This window comes from Schistocerca gregaria, chromosome 10 (assembly GCF_023897955.1).
Source record: "Schistocerca gregaria isolate iqSchGreg1 chromosome 10, iqSchGreg1.2, whole genome shotgun sequence".
In the NCBI taxonomy this organism is placed as follows: domain Eukaryota; kingdom Metazoa; phylum Arthropoda; class Insecta; order Orthoptera; family Acrididae; genus Schistocerca; species Schistocerca gregaria.
The window spans coordinates 142,502,746-142,520,533 of NC_064929.1; the positions used below are offsets into that span (position 1 = coordinate 142,502,746).

The window sequence follows — 17,788 nt, forward strand, 5'->3', positions numbered from 1 at the left end:
AAATCGTAGAGGGAGACCAAGAGATGAATACACTAAGCACATTCGGAAGGATGTAGGTTGCAGTAAGTACCGGGAGATGAAGCAGCTCGGGCAGGATAGAGTAGCATGGACAGTTGCATCAAACCAGTCTCAGGACTGAAGACCACAACAACGACAACGAGAGACCAGCTGTTTCGTCTGTGGCAGGAAATGAGCCACCGTTCTCATATTTGTTGTGTACCTCATGATGCTCACACTCAGTGGGTAAAAATGTGAAGTTTCTTGTTTCTAGGAATGTTGGAATTGTATTTCAGGTTTGGAAGAAATACACTTTTGAAATCTGTTCCTTATTTTTGAATAACCCCTTGTGTGTAGAGCGTCAGACTAGAGAATGAATGTTAGTTGCAATTCAGATACAATGTATATTATAAATGCTAAAGATGATCTGTAAACCTTTCAATTTTTTCTGAAATAAAAAAAGTAACGAAGCGAGGTCTTCCTCTACCTGTGGCTCGCTCCAGATGCTGCCTACAAGTCTAAAGGAGGAATGTATGACTAACCTTTGTGCTTTATCTCATTTATTGAGTAATAATTGTTACACTGACAGTCAATGTGTCTGCATTCATTGGAGAAAACTTTTTGTAAAGACGTTTCTCACAAGCGTCTTCTAACCAAACTGCGTGTCTACGGAGTATCGCCTCAGTTGTGCGACTGGATTCGTGATTTCCTGTCAGAAAGATCACAGTTCGTAGTAATAGACGGAAAGTCATCGAGTAAAACAGAAGTAATATCCGGTGATCCCAAAGGAAGTGTTATAGGACCTCTATTGTTCTTGATCTATATTAACGACTTAGGAGACAATCTGAGTAGCCGTCTTCGATTGTTTGCTGATGATGCTGTCATTTGCCGTCTTGTAAAGTCATCAGACGATCAAAACGACTTGCAAAATGATTTAGATAAGATATCAGTATGGTGCAAAAAGTGGCAATTGGCGCTGAATAAAGAGAAGTGTCAAGTTATTCACATGAGTACAAAAAGAAATCAGGTAAATTTCGATTACGCGATGTCACACAAATCTGAAGGCTGTACATTCAACTACATACTTAGGGATTACAATAATAAATAACTAAAATTGGAACTACCACATAGATAATATTGTGGAAGAGCAAACCAAAGACTGCGATTTATTGGAAGAACACTTAGAAGGTGCAACAGGTCTACTAAAGAGACTGCTTACACCACGCATGTCCGCGCTATTCTAGAGTATTCCTGTGCGGTGTGGGATCTGCATCAGATGGGACTGAAGGATGCCACCGATAAAGTACAAAGAAGGGCAGCTCGTTTTGTATTATCACGAAATGGGGGAGATAGTGTCAGAGACATGATACGTGAATAGGAGTGGCAATCATTAAAACAAAGGCGTTTTTCGTTGCGACCATATATTCTGACGAAATTTCAATCACCACTTTTCTCCTCCGATTGCGAAAACTCTCTGTTGGCACCCACCTACATATGGAGAAATGATCATCACAATAAAATAAGAGAAATCAGGGCTCGCACAGAAAAATTTAAGTGCTTGTTTGTAGCGCTCGTCGTTCGAGAGTGGAGCGGTAGAGAGACAGCTTGAAGGTGGTTCATTGAACCCAGTGCCATGCTTTTTATTGTGAATAGCAGAGTAATTACGTAGATGTAGATTACATGAGTTTTATGTTGCAGATGAATCTGTCAGGAATCCTTCACACATTGTTAGAAGGCAGATCGCCCAAGGGTTATTGCGTTTGTCGTTTAAATATTCCATTCTTAAAAAGTAGAGCCTGCATATATTTTTCTACAAGTTCAACCTTGTACATATTTCCGCTTTTTATGTATTTCCGCTTTTTATGTATTTCCGCTTTTTACGTATTTCCGCTTTTTACGTATTTCCGCTTTTTACGTATTTCCGCTTTTTACGTATTTCCGCTTTTTACGTATTTCCGCTTTTTACGTATTTCCGCTTTTTACGAATTTCCGCTTTTTACGAATTTCCGCTTTTTACGAATTTCCGCTTTTTACGAATTTCCGCTTTTTACGAATTTCCGCTTTTTACGAATTTCCGCTTTTTACGAATTTCCGCTTTTTACGAATTTCCGCTTTTTACGTATTTCCACTTTTTACGTATTTCCACATTTTACGTATTTCCACTTTTTACGTATTTCCACTTTTTACGTATTTCCACTTTTTACGTATTTCCACTTTTTACGTATTTCCACTTTTTACGTATTTCCACTTTTTACGTATTTCCACTTTTTACGTATTTCCACTTTTTAGGTATTTCCACTTTTTAGGTATTTCCACTTTTTAGGTATTTCCACTTTTTAGGTATTTCCACTTTTTACGTATTTCCACTTTTTACGTATTTCCACTTTTTACGTATTTCCACTTTTTACGTATTTCCACTTTTTACGTATTTCCACTTTTTACATATTTCCACTTTTTACGTATTTTCACTTTTTACGTATTTTCACTTTTTACGTATTTTCACTTTTTACGTATTTTCACTTTTTACGTATTTTCACTTTTTACGTATTGTCACTTTTTACGTATTTTCACTTTTTACGTATTTTCACTTTTTACGTATTTTCACTTTTTACGTATTTTCACTTTTTACGTATTTTCACTTTTTACGTATTTTCACTTTTTACGTATTTTCACTTTTTACGTATTTTCACTTTATGTATTTTCACTTTTTACGTATTTCCACTTTTTACGCAGAAGTCAGTTTAACATTTTCGGGTCAGATATATATAACGCTCACCGACAATTTGACTATCTTCTTTTATGTGGAATCGGCAAAAAGCCGCAGGTAATGAGTATAATAGGCAGGGGCGCTACGTATATACTACGGGACATTAAGTTTGAAATGTGTGTCTCACGGGAGGAGTGCCAGAGATAATTCCCTGCAGTCGCACTATCCTCTGTGGCCTCGGTGGCTCAGATGGATAGAGCATCTGCCACGTAAGCAGGAGATCCCGGGTTCGAGTCCCGGTCGGAGTACACATTTTTCACTGTCCCCGTTGGCTTATATCAACGCCTGTATGTAGCTAACAAGCTGCATGGTCACTGATGTTACCTTCTTTCGGACGTGTCCGAAAGAACAGATAAGTAGGCGCCCGTGACAACTGTCCTGACACACCAGTCTGAACTGTTGGATGGCGCACCGGTACTCGCGAACTGCTTTTCGAGGCCGCTCCTCACCCGCCCGATTCGGCTACAGCCGATTCGCCACCCGTCGCGGTCCGAGCAACGACCGCAGAGCACGCAGCGGTCGCCGCCTACCGCCAGGTAACTACATTCGCGCCCGAGCACCTCGCGCCGTCCGTGCAACATTTGTCTTCCATCAAATAAAAATAAAAGCGGGCGGCCGCAGCGTCCCGAGACTCTCAGAAAATGAGTTGGCAACGCGCCACGGCCATTGCGGAAGGAGAACAGACGGCTTTCTGGCTTACGGCGGACAATGGCCGCTGCCCTAGACTCGCGACCGCGTGCAGGAGCTGCTACACGTCCGAGCAACACTGCTGCCAAAGGCGGGGTGGACGACTTCTGACGTAATCCTGTTCCGCTCGCTGCTCTTCTCACGAATCCAACATCGATTGGGACCACTAGATCGATTTTAAATCGACTGTTTCACAGAAGAACTGCTTCGCTGATCAAATTGCTCATAGCGAGAACACACTCCAAACAGCAGCTCATATATTACTCCCCATACCTAAGGTGCATTATCGATCAGGAGAGAGTTACCTCAATTCTACCACTGTTGAGATTTGATCTATCGCAGCCTAAACAGTGAGTCACAAAACAATTTAAGCAGTACTAACCTCAAGAGCAGAATGATGTTCTTGGTATATGATTTTTCTAGAAAGGAAATTATGATAAAGTTACACACACACACACACACACACACACACACACACACACACTTACATCTCTAAACATATGCACCCATGGTCTAGGGGTAGCGTCTTTGATTCATAATCAACGTCTTCGGCCCCGGGTTCGATCCCCGCCACTGCCTAAATTTTGATAAATAATCGGCATTGGCGGCCGAAGACTTCCGGCATAAGAAGTCAGCCTCATTCTGCCAACGGCCTTGTCAAAGAGGGCGGAGTAGCGGATAGACGTTCAGGGCACTCTCTTGTCCTAGGGGTAGGCAATTGCCCCTAAAGGCGGAAGAATCAGCAATGATCAACGACATGAGGATGCAGAAGGCAATGGAAAGCACTGCATTAAAGACACGTAACGTGTATCTACAGGACATGTGGCCTGTAGCTGAAGAAGTGTCATGATGATCTCTACATTGGCAAAAGATTCCGGAATAGTCCCCCATTCGGATCTCCGGGAGGGGACTGCCAAGGGGGAGGCTACCATGAGAAAAAGATTGAATAATCAACGAAAGGATAACGTTCTACGAGTCGGGCCGTGGAATGTCAGAAGCTTGAACGTGGTAGGGAAACTAGAAAATCTGAAAAGGGAAATGCAAAGGCTCAATCTAGATATAGTAGGGGTCAGTGAAGTGATAGTTCAGGTATACATGCCGACGTCGCAAGCTGAAGATGAACAGATAGAGAAAGTATATGAGGATATTGAAAGGGTAATGCAGTATGTAAAGGGGGACGAAAATGTAATAGTCATGGGCGACTGGAATGCAGTTGTAGGGGAAGGAGTAGAAGAAAAGGTTACAGGAGAATATGGGCTTGGGACAAGGAATGAAAGAGGAGAAAGACTAATTGAGTTTTGTAACAGGTTTCAGCTAGTAATAGTGAATACCCTGTTCAAGAATCACAAGAGTAGGAGGTATACTTGGAAAAGGCAGGGAGATACGGGAAGATTTCAATTAGATTACATCATGGTCAGACAGAGATTCCGAAATCAAATATTGGATTGTAAGGCGTACCCAGGAGCAGATATAGACTCAGATCACAATATAGTAGTGATGAAGAGTAGGGTGAAGTTAAAGACATTAGTGAGGAAGAATCAATACGCAAAGAATTGGGATACGGAAGTTCTAAGGAATGACGAGATACGTTAGAAGTTCTCTAACGCTATAGATACAGCAATATGGAATAGCGCAGTAGACAGCACAGTTGAAGAGGAATGGACATCTCTAAAAAGGGCCAACACAGAAGTTGGGAAGGAAAACATAGGTACAAAGAAGGTAGCTGCGAAGAAACCACGGGTAACAGAAGAAATACTTCAGTTGATTGATGAAAGGAGGAAGTACAAACATGTTACGGGAAAATCAGGAATACAGAAATACAAGTCGCTGAGGAATGAAATAAATAGGAAGTGCAGGGAAGCTAAGACGAAATGGCTTCAGGAAAAATGTGAAGACATCGAAAAAGATATGATTGTCGGAAGGACAGACTCAGCATACAGGAAAACAACCTTTGGTGACATTAAAAGCAACGGTGGTGACATTAAGAGTGCAACGGGAATTCCACTGTTAAATGCAGAGGAGAGAGCAGATAGGTAGAAAGAATACATTGAAAACCTCTATGAAGGTGAAGATTTGTCTCATGTGATAGAAGAAGAAACAGGAGTCGATTTAGAAGAGATAGGGGATCCAGTATTAGAATCGGAATTTAAAAGAGCTTTGGAGGACTTACGGTCAAATAAGGCAGAAGGGATAGATAACATTCCATCAGAATTTCTAAAATCATTAGGGGAAGTGGCAACAAAACGACTATTTACGTTGGCGTGTTGAATATATGAGTCTGGCGACATACCATCTGACTTTCGGAAAAGCATCATCCACACAATTCCGAACAAGGCAAGAGCTGACAAGTGCGAGAATTATCGCACAATCAGCTTAACAGCTCATGCATCGAAGCTGCTAACAAGAATAATATACAGAAGAATGGAAAAGAAAATTGAGAATGCGCTAGGTGACGATCAGTTAGGCTTTAGGAAAAGTAAAGGCACGAGAGAGGCAAGTCTGACGTTACGGCTAATAATGGAAGCAAGGCTAAAGAAAACTCAAGACACGTTCATAGGATTTGTCGACCTGGAAAAAGCGTTCGACAATATAAAATGGTGCAAGCTGTTGGAGATTCTGAAAAAAGTAGGGGTAAGGTATACGGAGATACAGGTCATATACAATATGTACAACAACCAAGAGGGAATAATAAGAGAGGACGATCAAGAACGAAGTGCTCGTATTAAGAAGGGTGTAAGACAAGCCTGTAGCCTTTCGCCCCTACTCTTCAATCTGTACATCGAGGAAGCAATGATGGAACTAAAAGAAAAGTTCAGGAGTGGAATTAAAATACAAGGTGAAAGGATATCAATGATACTATTCGCTGATGACATTGGTAACCTGAGTGAAAGTGAAGAAGAATTAAATGATCTGCTGAACGGAATGAACAGTCTAATGAGTACACAGTATGGTTTGAGAGTAAATCGGAGAAAGACGAAAGTAGTGAGAAGTAGTAAAAATGAGAACAGCGAGAAACTTAACATGAGGATTGATGGTCACGAAGTCAATGAAGTTAAGGAATTCTGCTACCTAGGCAGTAAAATAACAAATGACGGACGTAGCAAGGAAGACATCAAAAGCAGACTCGCTATGGCAAAAAAGGCATTTCTGGCCAAGAGAAGTCTACTAATATCAAATACCGGCCTTAATTTGGGGAAGAAATTTCTGAGGATGTGCGTCTGGAGTTCAGCATTGTGTGGTAGTGAAACATGGACTGTGGGAAAACAGGAACAGAAGAGAATCGAAGCATTTGAGATGTGGTGCTATAGACGAATGTTGAAAATTAGGTGGACTGATAAGGTAAGGAATGAGGAGGTTCTACGCAGAATCGGAGAGGAAAGGAAAATGAGGAAAACACTGATAAGGAGAAGGGACAGGATGATAGGATATCTGCTAAGACATGAGGGAATACTTCCATGGTACTAGAGGGAACTGTAGAGGGCAAAAACTGTAGAGGAAAACAGAGATACGAATACGTCCAGCAAATAATTGAGGACGTAGGTTGCAAGTGCTACTCTGAGATGAAGAGGTTAGCACAGGAATGGAATTCGTGGCGGGCCGCATCAAACCAGTCAGTAGACTGATGACAAAAAAAAAAAAAAAACCGAAAAGAAAATGCAAGTGGTCCAAATCTAGGTTCCTAAACAGTACGAGTCGTAAATAAATTGTAACACTCTTATAAACGATTTCCATGAGGTGAAAGAGATATACTAGTCCAGGTTTAATAAAATGGTACACACACTACTGGCCTATAAAATTGCTACACCACGAAGATGACTTGCTACAGACGCGAAATTTAACCGACAGGAAGAAGATGCTGTGATACGCAAATTATTATCTTTTCAGAGCGTTCATACAAGGTTGGCGCCGGTGCCGATACCTACGATGTGCTCACATCAGGAAAGTTTCCAACCGATTTCTCACACACAAACAGCAGTTGACCGGCGTTGTCTGGTGCAACGCTGTTGTGATGCCTCGTGTGAGGAGGAGAAATGCGCACTATCACGTTTCCAGCATTGATAAAGGTCGGGTTGTAGCCTATCACGATTGCGGTTTGTCGTATCGCGATATTGCTGCTTGCTTTGGTCGAGATCCAATGACTGTTAGCAGAATATGGAATCGGTGGGTTCAGGAGAATAATGCCGTGCTGTATCCCAAAGGCCTCGTATCACTAGCAGTCGAGATGACAGGCATCTTATCCGCACGGCTGTAACGGATCGTGCAGCCACGTCTCAATGGCTGAATCAACAGATAGGCACGGTTGCAAGACAAGAACAAACTGCACGAACAGTTCGACGACGTTCGCAGCAGCATGGACTATCAGCTAGGAGACCGTGGCGGTGGTTACCTTTAACGCTGCATCACAGACAGGAGCGCATGCGATAGTGTACTCAACGACCAACCAGGGTGCAGGAATGGCAAAATGTCATTTTTTCGGATGAAGCCAGGTTCTGTTTACAGCATCATGATGGTCGCATCCGTGTTTGGCGAAATCGCGATGAACGCACATTGGAAGCGTGTATTCGTCATCGCCGTACTGGCTCATCACCCAGCGTGATGGTTACACGTCCCGGTCACCTCTTGTTCACATTGATGGCAATTTCAACAGTGGACGTTACATTTCAGATGTGTTACGACCCGTGGCTCTACCCTTAATTCGAACCCTGCGATACCCTACGTTTCAGGAGGATAATGCACGACCGCATGTTGCAGGTCCCATATGGGCCTTTCTGGATACAGAATATGTTAGACTGGTGCCTTGGGCAGAACATTCTCCAGATTTCTCAGAAAGGTGAAAACATCTGGTCAATGGTGGCCGAGCAACTGGCTCGTCACAATACGCCAGTCACTACTCTTGATGAACTGTGGTATCGTGTTGAAGCTGCATGGGCAGCTGTACCTGTACGCGCCATCCAAGCTTTGTTTGACCCAATGCCCAGGCGTATCAAGGCCGTTATTGCGGTCAGAGGTGGTTGTTCTGGATACTGATTTCTCAGGATCTATGCACCCAAATTGCATGAAAATGTAATCACATGTTAGTTCTAGTATAATATATTTGTCCAATGAATGTCCGTTTATCATCTGCATTTCTTCTTGGTGCAGCAATTTTAATGGCCAGTAGTGTAGTACCATTGTTGAGACTTTAACTATCGTAGCCTAAACTGTAAGTTACAAAACAATTTAAACAGTACCAACCTCAAGAGCAGAATGACGTTCTTGGTATATGATTTTTTTTAGAAAGGAAATGCTGATAAATTTATATAGACACTGTATAACCTACTTCGAAAAATTATGAATGACTGTGCCGGTAAACATCTTACGTTATTAGATTTTCAAACAGCTGAGCAAAACTGAACGTACTCTGACATTTCTTTCTTTATTTATTCTGATAATCACTAAACTGACACACAATATTTTTAGCGCAACGCAGTCTGAATTTCATTAATCCCTACAAAAGAATGGCCCTGACTAACAATAACCTATACCTTTTGTGAATCACTTACCTTACAAAAATCTCCGTTACTCGAACTACTGAAATATAGGGAGCGCCAATACTTCCAGCTAAATAAAAGGTTCTAACTACTGATAGGCATAGTTAGCAAATGAAAGATTTCAATAAAGAAAAAACAATGTATTTACCTTAATAGTGTTCAAAAGTACTAATATACAGGGTGTTACAAAAAGGTACGGCCAAACTTTCAGGAAACATTCCTCACACACAAAGAAAGAAAATATGTTATGTGGACATGTGTCCGGAAACGCTTACTTTCCATGTTAGAGCACATTTTATTACTTCTCTTCAAATCACATTAATCATGGAATGGAAACACACAGCGACAGAACGTACCAGCGTGATTTTAAACACTTTTTTTTTTCAGGAAATTTTCAAAATGTCATCTGTTAGCGAGGATACATGCATCCACCCTCCGTCGCATGGAATCCCTGATGCGCTGATGCAACCCTGGAGAATGGCATATTGTATCAGAGCCGTCCGCAATACGAGCACGAAGAGTCTCTACATTTGGTACCGGGGTTACGTAGTCAAGAACTTTCAAATACCCCCATAAATGAAAGTCAAGATGGTTGAGCTCAAGAGAGCGTGGAGGCCACGGAATTGGTCCGCCTGTACCAATCCATCGGTCACCGAACCTGTTGTTGAGAAGCGTACGGACACTTTGACTGAAATGTGCAGGAGCTCCATCGTGCATGAACCACATGTTGTGTCGTACTTTTAAAGGCACATGTTCTAGCAGCATAGGTAGAGTATCCCGTATGAAATCATGGCGATGAATCGAGGAAGTACAGTACATACTAACGAAACTAAAATGAGGTCTAACATGGAAATTAAGCGTTTCCGGACACATGTCCACATAACATCTTTTCTTTATTTGTGTGTGAGGAATGTTTCCTGAAAGTTTGGCCGTACGTTTTTGTAACACCCTGTATATCAATTCATGACATCCAGTCTTAAAAACGTCCTTTTTTCAGACGGACACACGTCGAGGTCGTCCGCTTATAGTAACCTCTCAAAACTGTGGCGGCTCCCTCTCCCCTCTCTCCCCTCTCCCCCCTCTCTCCCCTCTCCCCCCTCTCTCCACTCTCTCCCCTCTCTCCACTCTCTCCCCTCTCTCCCCTCTCCCCCCCTACCCCCCCTCCCCTACCCCCTCTCCCCTACCCCCTCTCCCCTACCCCCTCTCCCCTACCCCCTCTCCCCTACCCCCTCTCCCCTACCCCCTCTCCCCTACCCCCTCTCCCCTACCCCCTCTCCCCTACCCCCTCTCCCCTACCCCCTCTCCCCTCTACCCTCTACCCTCGCCTCTCCAACAATGAGTCCAGTCAACCACTGACTGCACACAACGCAGTCAGCGATTTTCATACAGAACGCTACGTAGCTTTACCAACATAAGAACCTAAACATACGCAAGTGGTACAAATCTTATAAGCAATGTCCATGAGCTGAAAGATATTTACTAACACAAGTTTAAGGAAATTTTACATATTTTAGTTCTTACATCTCCAATCGCAGACAATGCAATCTATCTTTTCCACTCCTTTCTGCAGCCTTGTACACTTTGCAAGAATCCACATTTTGCATTTCTACATCTACATCTACATCTACGCAGATAATCCGCGAGCCACCGTGCGGTGCGTGGCGGCGGGTATCCTCTATCACTACTTGTGATTTCCTTTCCTGTTCCACTCGGAAATGGAACGAGAGAAAATGACTGTTTATATGCTTCCGTATGACCTCTAATTTCTCGTATCTCACCTTCGTGGTCCATACGCTCAATGTATGTTGGCGGCAGGAAAATCGTTCTGCAGTCAGCTTCAAATGCCGGTTCGATAAACTTTCTCGAAAATAATGTTGCCCTCATGTTAACAGAATCTACCATTGGCTCTTGGTAGAACAACACGAAAAGCACCAATTTGCTTTTCTTCTACAATATTACTTTTATTGTTAACCGATTTTCGGCTTACAAGGCCATTTTCAGACATTTAGTGAGCACTATCACCAAAGAAGTTACAATGCTTGCAAACAACATTGGAAGAGAAGTAACACGTCTAGACTGAAGTAGAAACATACAGGAAGTCACATCTTTTATAGTGTGGTGGTAATGCAATGAAAAAGTAAAAACTGAACAGTACATAAATAACAATGGAGTAGGTAGTGCGGTTTTAATAGCAAAGGTAACATCCAATTATTATCCAACAGTGGGTTATACAAAATCACGTCTTCTGATTGCGACAAATTTTACATCAGTCGGTCAGGCAGAGACATATCAACTAGACTGGCTGAACATGAACACAGCCGGAGGTTGCAGAATTCAGACTCTGCATTTGCTGAGTATGTACTGAGTGAGGGCCACAACTAACAGCCAGTGTCTCCTGCACTTCACTTACCGAATAAAGGCCATAAATTCAACCTGCTGGAAGCCCTGGAAAATAACAAATTTCTTGCTCATGGTCCAGATCTCATCCTAAATGACCAGACACAGCTCAACACTTTCCCTCACCTAAACTTCATATAATTTTCTCTGTTGTTCATTACTTCCCACACTGTCTCTTCCGACATATTCCCATTTTCCTGTATTCATTAAGTTCTTCTGTTCTTTTTTTTTTTTTTGAAGTTGTCTTCGTATTCCATATAGAATGTAGTTTCAATAGTTAAGGCTTTCTTTTAACTGGTACTTGTATTACTGTTCAGGTTTAACACCCCTTGTAGTTGTCTCATCAAATATTGTTCATATTTTACTTTGCTCAATTATTTTAAACTGTAACACAGCCACTGTTTCGATTATAATGTTAGTGTTAAAATGCAGTACCACCACACTTTCAAAGATTGCATTTACTGTAGTTTCCCTCAAACGCCTCCATTTTCCTACATTTATTTATTTCTGTTTACATTACTGATATTGCTTAAGTTCCTTGTGTATTCTGTAGTTACACTGACAATTGTCTCTTCTTTTAATTGGTTTGTGTATCACTTACCATGTTTCATACCTCCTGATGTAGCCTTGTCTAGTACTAATTTTATTTTATTAGTTTTGTTTATCATTAGAAACTGTTTTTTTTTTTTCGTCATCAGTCTGCTGACTGGTTTGATGCGGCCCGCCACGAATTCCTTTCCTGTGCTAAACTCTTCACCTCAGACTAGCACTTGCAACCTACGTCCTCAATTATTTGCTTGACGCATTACAATCTCTGTCTTCCTCTACAGTTTTTGCCCTCAACAGCTCCCTCTAGTACCATGGAAGTCATTCCTTCATGTCTTAGCAGATGTCCTATCATCCTGTTTTGTAGGCATGCTATTCCCATTTTGTGATAATGGTTTTCCTGTCTACTCCATTGCTATTTACGTACTGTTCAATTGTTACTTTTTCATTGCACACTGTCGATGATGTTACTTACTGTATGTTTCTGCTTCATTGTAGACGTGTTACTTCTCTTCCAATGTTGTTTGCAATCATTGTAACTTCTTTGGTGACAGTACTCAGTAAATGTCTGAAGGTGGCCTTCAAAGCCGAAAACCGGTTAACAATAAAGGTAATATTGTAGAACAGAAGCAAACTGGTGCTTTTCATTTATTATAATGTCGCCTTCCCTCCAGGGATTGCCATTTTAATTCCCGAAGCACCTCCGTAACACTGGCGTGTTGCTATAACCTACCGGTACCAAATCTAACAGCCAGCCTCAGAAATGCTTCGGTGTCTTCCTTCAATCCGACCTGGTACGGATCCCAAACACTCAGGCAGTACTCAAGAACAGATCGCACCCGCTTCCTGTGTGTGGCCTCTTTTACAGGCGAACCGCTCATTCCTAAAATTCTCCAAATAAACCGAAGGTGACGATTCGCCTTCCTCACTGCAGTCCTCACCTGCTCTTCCCATTTCATATCGCTTTGCAACGTTACGTCGGTGCACCGTAGAGACGTTTTAAACACTTTTAACCGTGGTCACAGGACCATGATTGTCTCGCGTTTTGATTGAGATAGGAGCACTCGGTCAAAATTTACAGGAGCTTAAGCTAAAAGGTGCTGGACGTCCAGGTTCCATCACAGAGCCTCCAGGTTTGAAGCTTGCCCGAACGTCGTGAAGCGTGCGTCGTTCAACGTGCTGCTGAAAGGCCAGAAACCATTCGATTTGTGAATACAATACGTGTGTGTCAACGAGATCAAAGCGCGATCCGTCGGCAGTATCTGGCTCGCAGATCACAGTTTGTTTCCGAAATCGATGGGCGTAAAATGTCTACGTCAACTGTATTTCCTCTCTTGGCCATTCCCTAGTCGTGTTGTTCTACCTGTAGTATACATAAATAGAAAAAATACCCATGAAGATATTCTTGTCGTTGTTGTTGTTGTTTTTGTGGTCTTCAGTCCTGAGACTGGTTTGATGCAGCTCTCGATACTACTCTATCCTGTGCAAGCTTCTTCATCTCCCAGTACCTACTGCAGCCTACATCCTTCTGAATCTGGTCTCCCTCTACGATTGTTACCCTGCACGCTGCCCTCCAATACTAAATTGGTGATCCCTTGATGCCTCAATACATGTCCTACCAACCGATCCCTCCTTCTAGTCGAGTTGTGCCACAAACTCCTTTTCTCGCCAATTCTATTCAATGCCTCCTCATTAGGTATGTGATCTAACCATATAATCTTCAGCATTCATGAAATATTGTAAGGCAAAAAATGTTGCATATACGGGGTCTTCAGAAGCTCTCCGCAGTGCTGTATGATTGTTAGCCGTGCGTACCGTATGATTGTTTGCCTGCCTGGGTTACTTCCCTTCAAGTGGACTCTCCCAACATTCCACTGTTCCATTTCTCTCAGCCAGGGTCAGTAGTATCGTTGGAGTGTGTCGTTTCGTGTTGAACAACGTTTAAGTTTACTTCCTTTGTTTCGTTTTCACCAGTGTCAAAATGCTAACCATTGAAGAATGTGTGTTTTAGTCGAACAAGTGTTCAAAGCTGGTGGTAAATACGCGGTTTCATTTCGTCAAACATTTAATTCAGTTTTCCCGTAGACAACACTCCAACATTGCGATACTGTGCGAGATTTGATTTACAAATTTCGAAGTACGGCTTCAGTGACAGATGCACCGAGAAATGGTCGTCCTAGCGTTTTGTCTGAGGATGAACTACTCGATATTTCCCATAAAATGTCTACCAGTCCGAACAAGTGAGTGAGAAAGCTCGCCCAGGACATCGATGTTAGTGTCGGAACGGCCCACACAGCTGGAAGGAAAAAATTAGAACTTTTCCCATATAAAGTGACAGTCGTGCAAGAACTGAAAAATACCGATAATGGCAAGAGACTGCATTATTGTCAATGTTTCAAAAATTTCGTTGAACAAAATGGAAGGGATATTCCTATTCAAACGTTTTTCACTGATGAGGTGTGGTTTCATTTATCCGGGTACATGAACTCGCAAAATTCTCGCATGTGGAGTACTGAAAATCCATTGTGTATTCATGAGGAACCATTTCATTCTGTAAAAATAGGAGTTTGGATTGCAACTTCTAGACGTCGGATTACGGGTCCCGTATTTTTCAACGAAACATTAAACGCACAACCGATATTGCAGTGATTTTCTGTATACATTCGTACGAGAACTTCTGTTACGTGAAATACTGAACGGTTATTTTCAACAAGATGGTGCAACGGCACATACAGCTCGCGTTTCAATGTCGCTGTTTGCTGATGTCTTTTGGTGATTGCATAATTTGACAGGGACTTTGGCCTCCACGATCGCCTGACCTAACACCACCTGACTTTTTCTTCTGAGGTGCAGCGAAAGCAACTGTCTATAAAAACCGTCCGAAACCCATCGATGAATTGAAAACTGCAATATCCACTTTCGGTGCTTCTGTTACAGAAGAAATGCGATTAGACGAATTGAATCGTGCATTCAATAACAGGGGGGACAATTTCAATATTTAATGTGAAAATTTGCCAGTAAAAATGAATATTCAATAAATTAATAACTTGTATTTCACTGCGTTTAATTTCGGTATAATCACTGCGGCATACGGCACGGGCGGCTAACAAACATACTGTACTGCGGGGAGAGACTTCGTGAACAGCCCGTACAGTCCGAAAGGAGATTAGCTTACAAAAACTGTTACAATTAGTGAAATAGAGTTCTGGATAAAATAATTTTGCGTATTGAGCAGCGTCATTGTAAACTACCAAAACAATTCCAGATGTTTCGACCGGCTTGCTACGGTTCTGCTCAGAACGGTTCCCAATGACGCAGCCCAGCGCCCAAAATTATTTTATCGGAAACGTCGATCGTGGATGCCTACGAACTTACATCTGTCAGATGCAAATTTACAAAAGTCTTAGACATAAGATAAAAATTATGCAGAAGTGACAAAATTCTTGGCATACTGGTATCTTTTAATGTCGTGTCCGATCTCCCGTTTATTTATTTAACCTGGCAATATTAGGGCCATCGGGCCCTCTCTTACATCTAACCAGGCATTCTACTTATTTTACAGTCATATGTTTTAGTAGGCATGTTAAACTATATCTAATACAGAAAGTGAGATAAACAATTAGAAAGGTACACCTCGAAAAATACATTATTGAAGAGAAAGATTTTAGATAGGAGTGCTGGCAGCAGGGAGTATGAGGGAGACTCGTGGTGAAGGGAGGAGAAGAATAGAGAGACATGATGAAACATAATTAAGGAAAATATAAAGGAAAGAAAGATTGAGTGGCTAATAGAGATAGATAAAGTGGAAGGCATCTCAGGAACAAGATCGGAGACGCTAACTTTGCTATTTGACAGATGAGAGGATTGGCCTTGTACATTAATTTTGTGGAGAATTTTATGCGGATGATAGTAGGAAATGCTTCAACTTCTTCTTAAAAGCAACAGGAGATTGAATTTTCCTCAAGGTAAGGGGCAGTTTGTTCCAGAGGCGGACAGCGACAACTGAGAAGGAGTTTGCAAAAGTTTTTGTTTTGTGAGTGGGCAGAGTTAGGATACCAGATAAGAGTGACCTCGTGGCATGACAGGTTTTTAATCTCTGAAGCTAGGTACTGGGGCGCTTGCGCGACGAGGAGTCGGTGAAGTAGACATAGAGTGTGGTAGTCACGCAGTTTGTCCGGTCGCAGCCACCCTAGCTCGGAGTATGAAGCTTCCCTAGGGAAGCGTCCTGGGACCTCTACTGTTCCTGATCTATGTAAATGACCTGGGTGACAATCTGAACAGTTCTCTTAGACTGTTCGCAGATGATGCTGTAATTTACCGTCTAGTAAGGTCATCCGAAGACCAGTATCAGCTGCAACGCGATTTAGAAAAGATTGCTGTATGGTGTGTCAGGTGGCAGCTGACGCTAAGTAACGAAAAGTGTGAGATGATCCACATGAGTTCCAGAAGAAATCCGTTGGAATTCGATTACTCGATAAATAGTACAATTCTCAAGGCTGTCAATTCAACTAAGTACCTGGGTGTTAAAATTACGAACAACTTCAGTTGGAAGGACCACATAGATAATATTGACGGGAAGGCGAGCCAAAGGTTGCGTTTCATTGGCAGGACACTTAGAAGATGCAACAAGTCCACTAAAGAGACAGCTTACACTACACTCGTTCGTCCTCTGTTAGAATATTGCTGCGCGGTGTGGGATCCTTACCTGGTGGGATTGACGGAGAAGATCGAAAGGGTGCAAAAAAGGGCAGCTCGTTTTGTATTATCACGTTATAGGGGAGAGAGTGTGGCAGATATGATACACGAGTTGGGATGGAAGTCATTAGAGCATAGATGTTTTTCGTCGCGGCGAGACTTTTTCACGAAATTTCAGTCACCAACTTTCTCTTCCGAATGCGAAAATATTTTGTTGAGCCCAACCTACATAGGTAGGAATGATCATCAAAATAAAATAAGAGAAATCAGAGCTCGAACAGAAAGGTTTAGGTGTTCGTTTTTCCCGCGCGCTGTTCGGGAGTGGAATTGTAGAGAGATAGTATGATTGTGGTTCGATGAACCCTCTGCCAAGCACTTAAATGTGAATTGCAGAGTAGTCATGTAGATGTAGAAACATAATTAAGGAAAATATAAAGGAAAAGAAGACTGCGTGGCTAATAGAGATAGATGAAGTGGAAGGCATCTCAGGAGCAAGATAGGAGACGCTAGCTTTGCTATTTGGCAGATGAGAGGATTGGCCTTGCACACTAATTTTGTGGAGAATTTTATGCGGATGGTAGTAGGAAATGCTTCAACTTCTTCTTAAAAGCAACAGGAGATTGAATTTTCCTCAAGGTAAGGGGCAGTTTATTCCAGAGGCGGACAGCGGCAACTGAGAAGGAGTTTGCAAAAGTTTTCGTTTTGTGAGTGGGCAGAGTTAGGATACCAGATAAGAGTGACCTCGTGTTTCGATTATGATGGCATGACAGGTTTTTAATCTCTGGAGCTAGGTACTGGGGTGCTTGTGCGATGAGGAGTCGGTGAAGTAGACACATAGTGTGGTAGTCACGCAGTTTGTCCGGCCGCAGCCACCCTAGCTCGGAGTATGAAGCACTAACATGCCCTTCGCATGGGCTCAACAAGTCACGAGCAAAGGAGAGGCGACGCAGGCAATGCCGCGCTGTGCTGTTAGCAAAGGCACTCGCGTCGGTCGTGTGCTGCCATAGCCCATTAACGCCAAATTTCGCCGCACTGTCCTAATGGAAACGTTCGCCGCAGTGTTCCACATTGACTTCTTCGGTTATTTCACGCAGTGTTGCTGGTCTGTTAGCACTGACAACTCTAAGCAGACGCCGCTGCTCTTGGTGAAAGTGAGGGCCGTCGGCCA

At 42.5% G+C, this 17,788-nt stretch overlaps 1 long non-coding RNA gene and 1 other non-coding gene across 2 annotated transcripts in view; one reads left to right on the forward strand and one right to left on the reverse strand.

Annotated features, from left to right (window-relative positions):
• Positions 1-17,788, reverse strand: part of LOC126293538 (uncharacterized) — a 60,645-nt gene that overhangs the window by 20,361 nt on the left and 22,496 nt on the right. The gene's annotated exons all lie outside the window — the stretch shown is intronic.
• On the forward strand, positions 2,939-3,012 carry Trnat-cgu (transfer RNA threonine (anticodon CGU)). Its single transcript has one exon. It is a non-coding gene; the product is annotated as a tRNA-Thr (tRNA).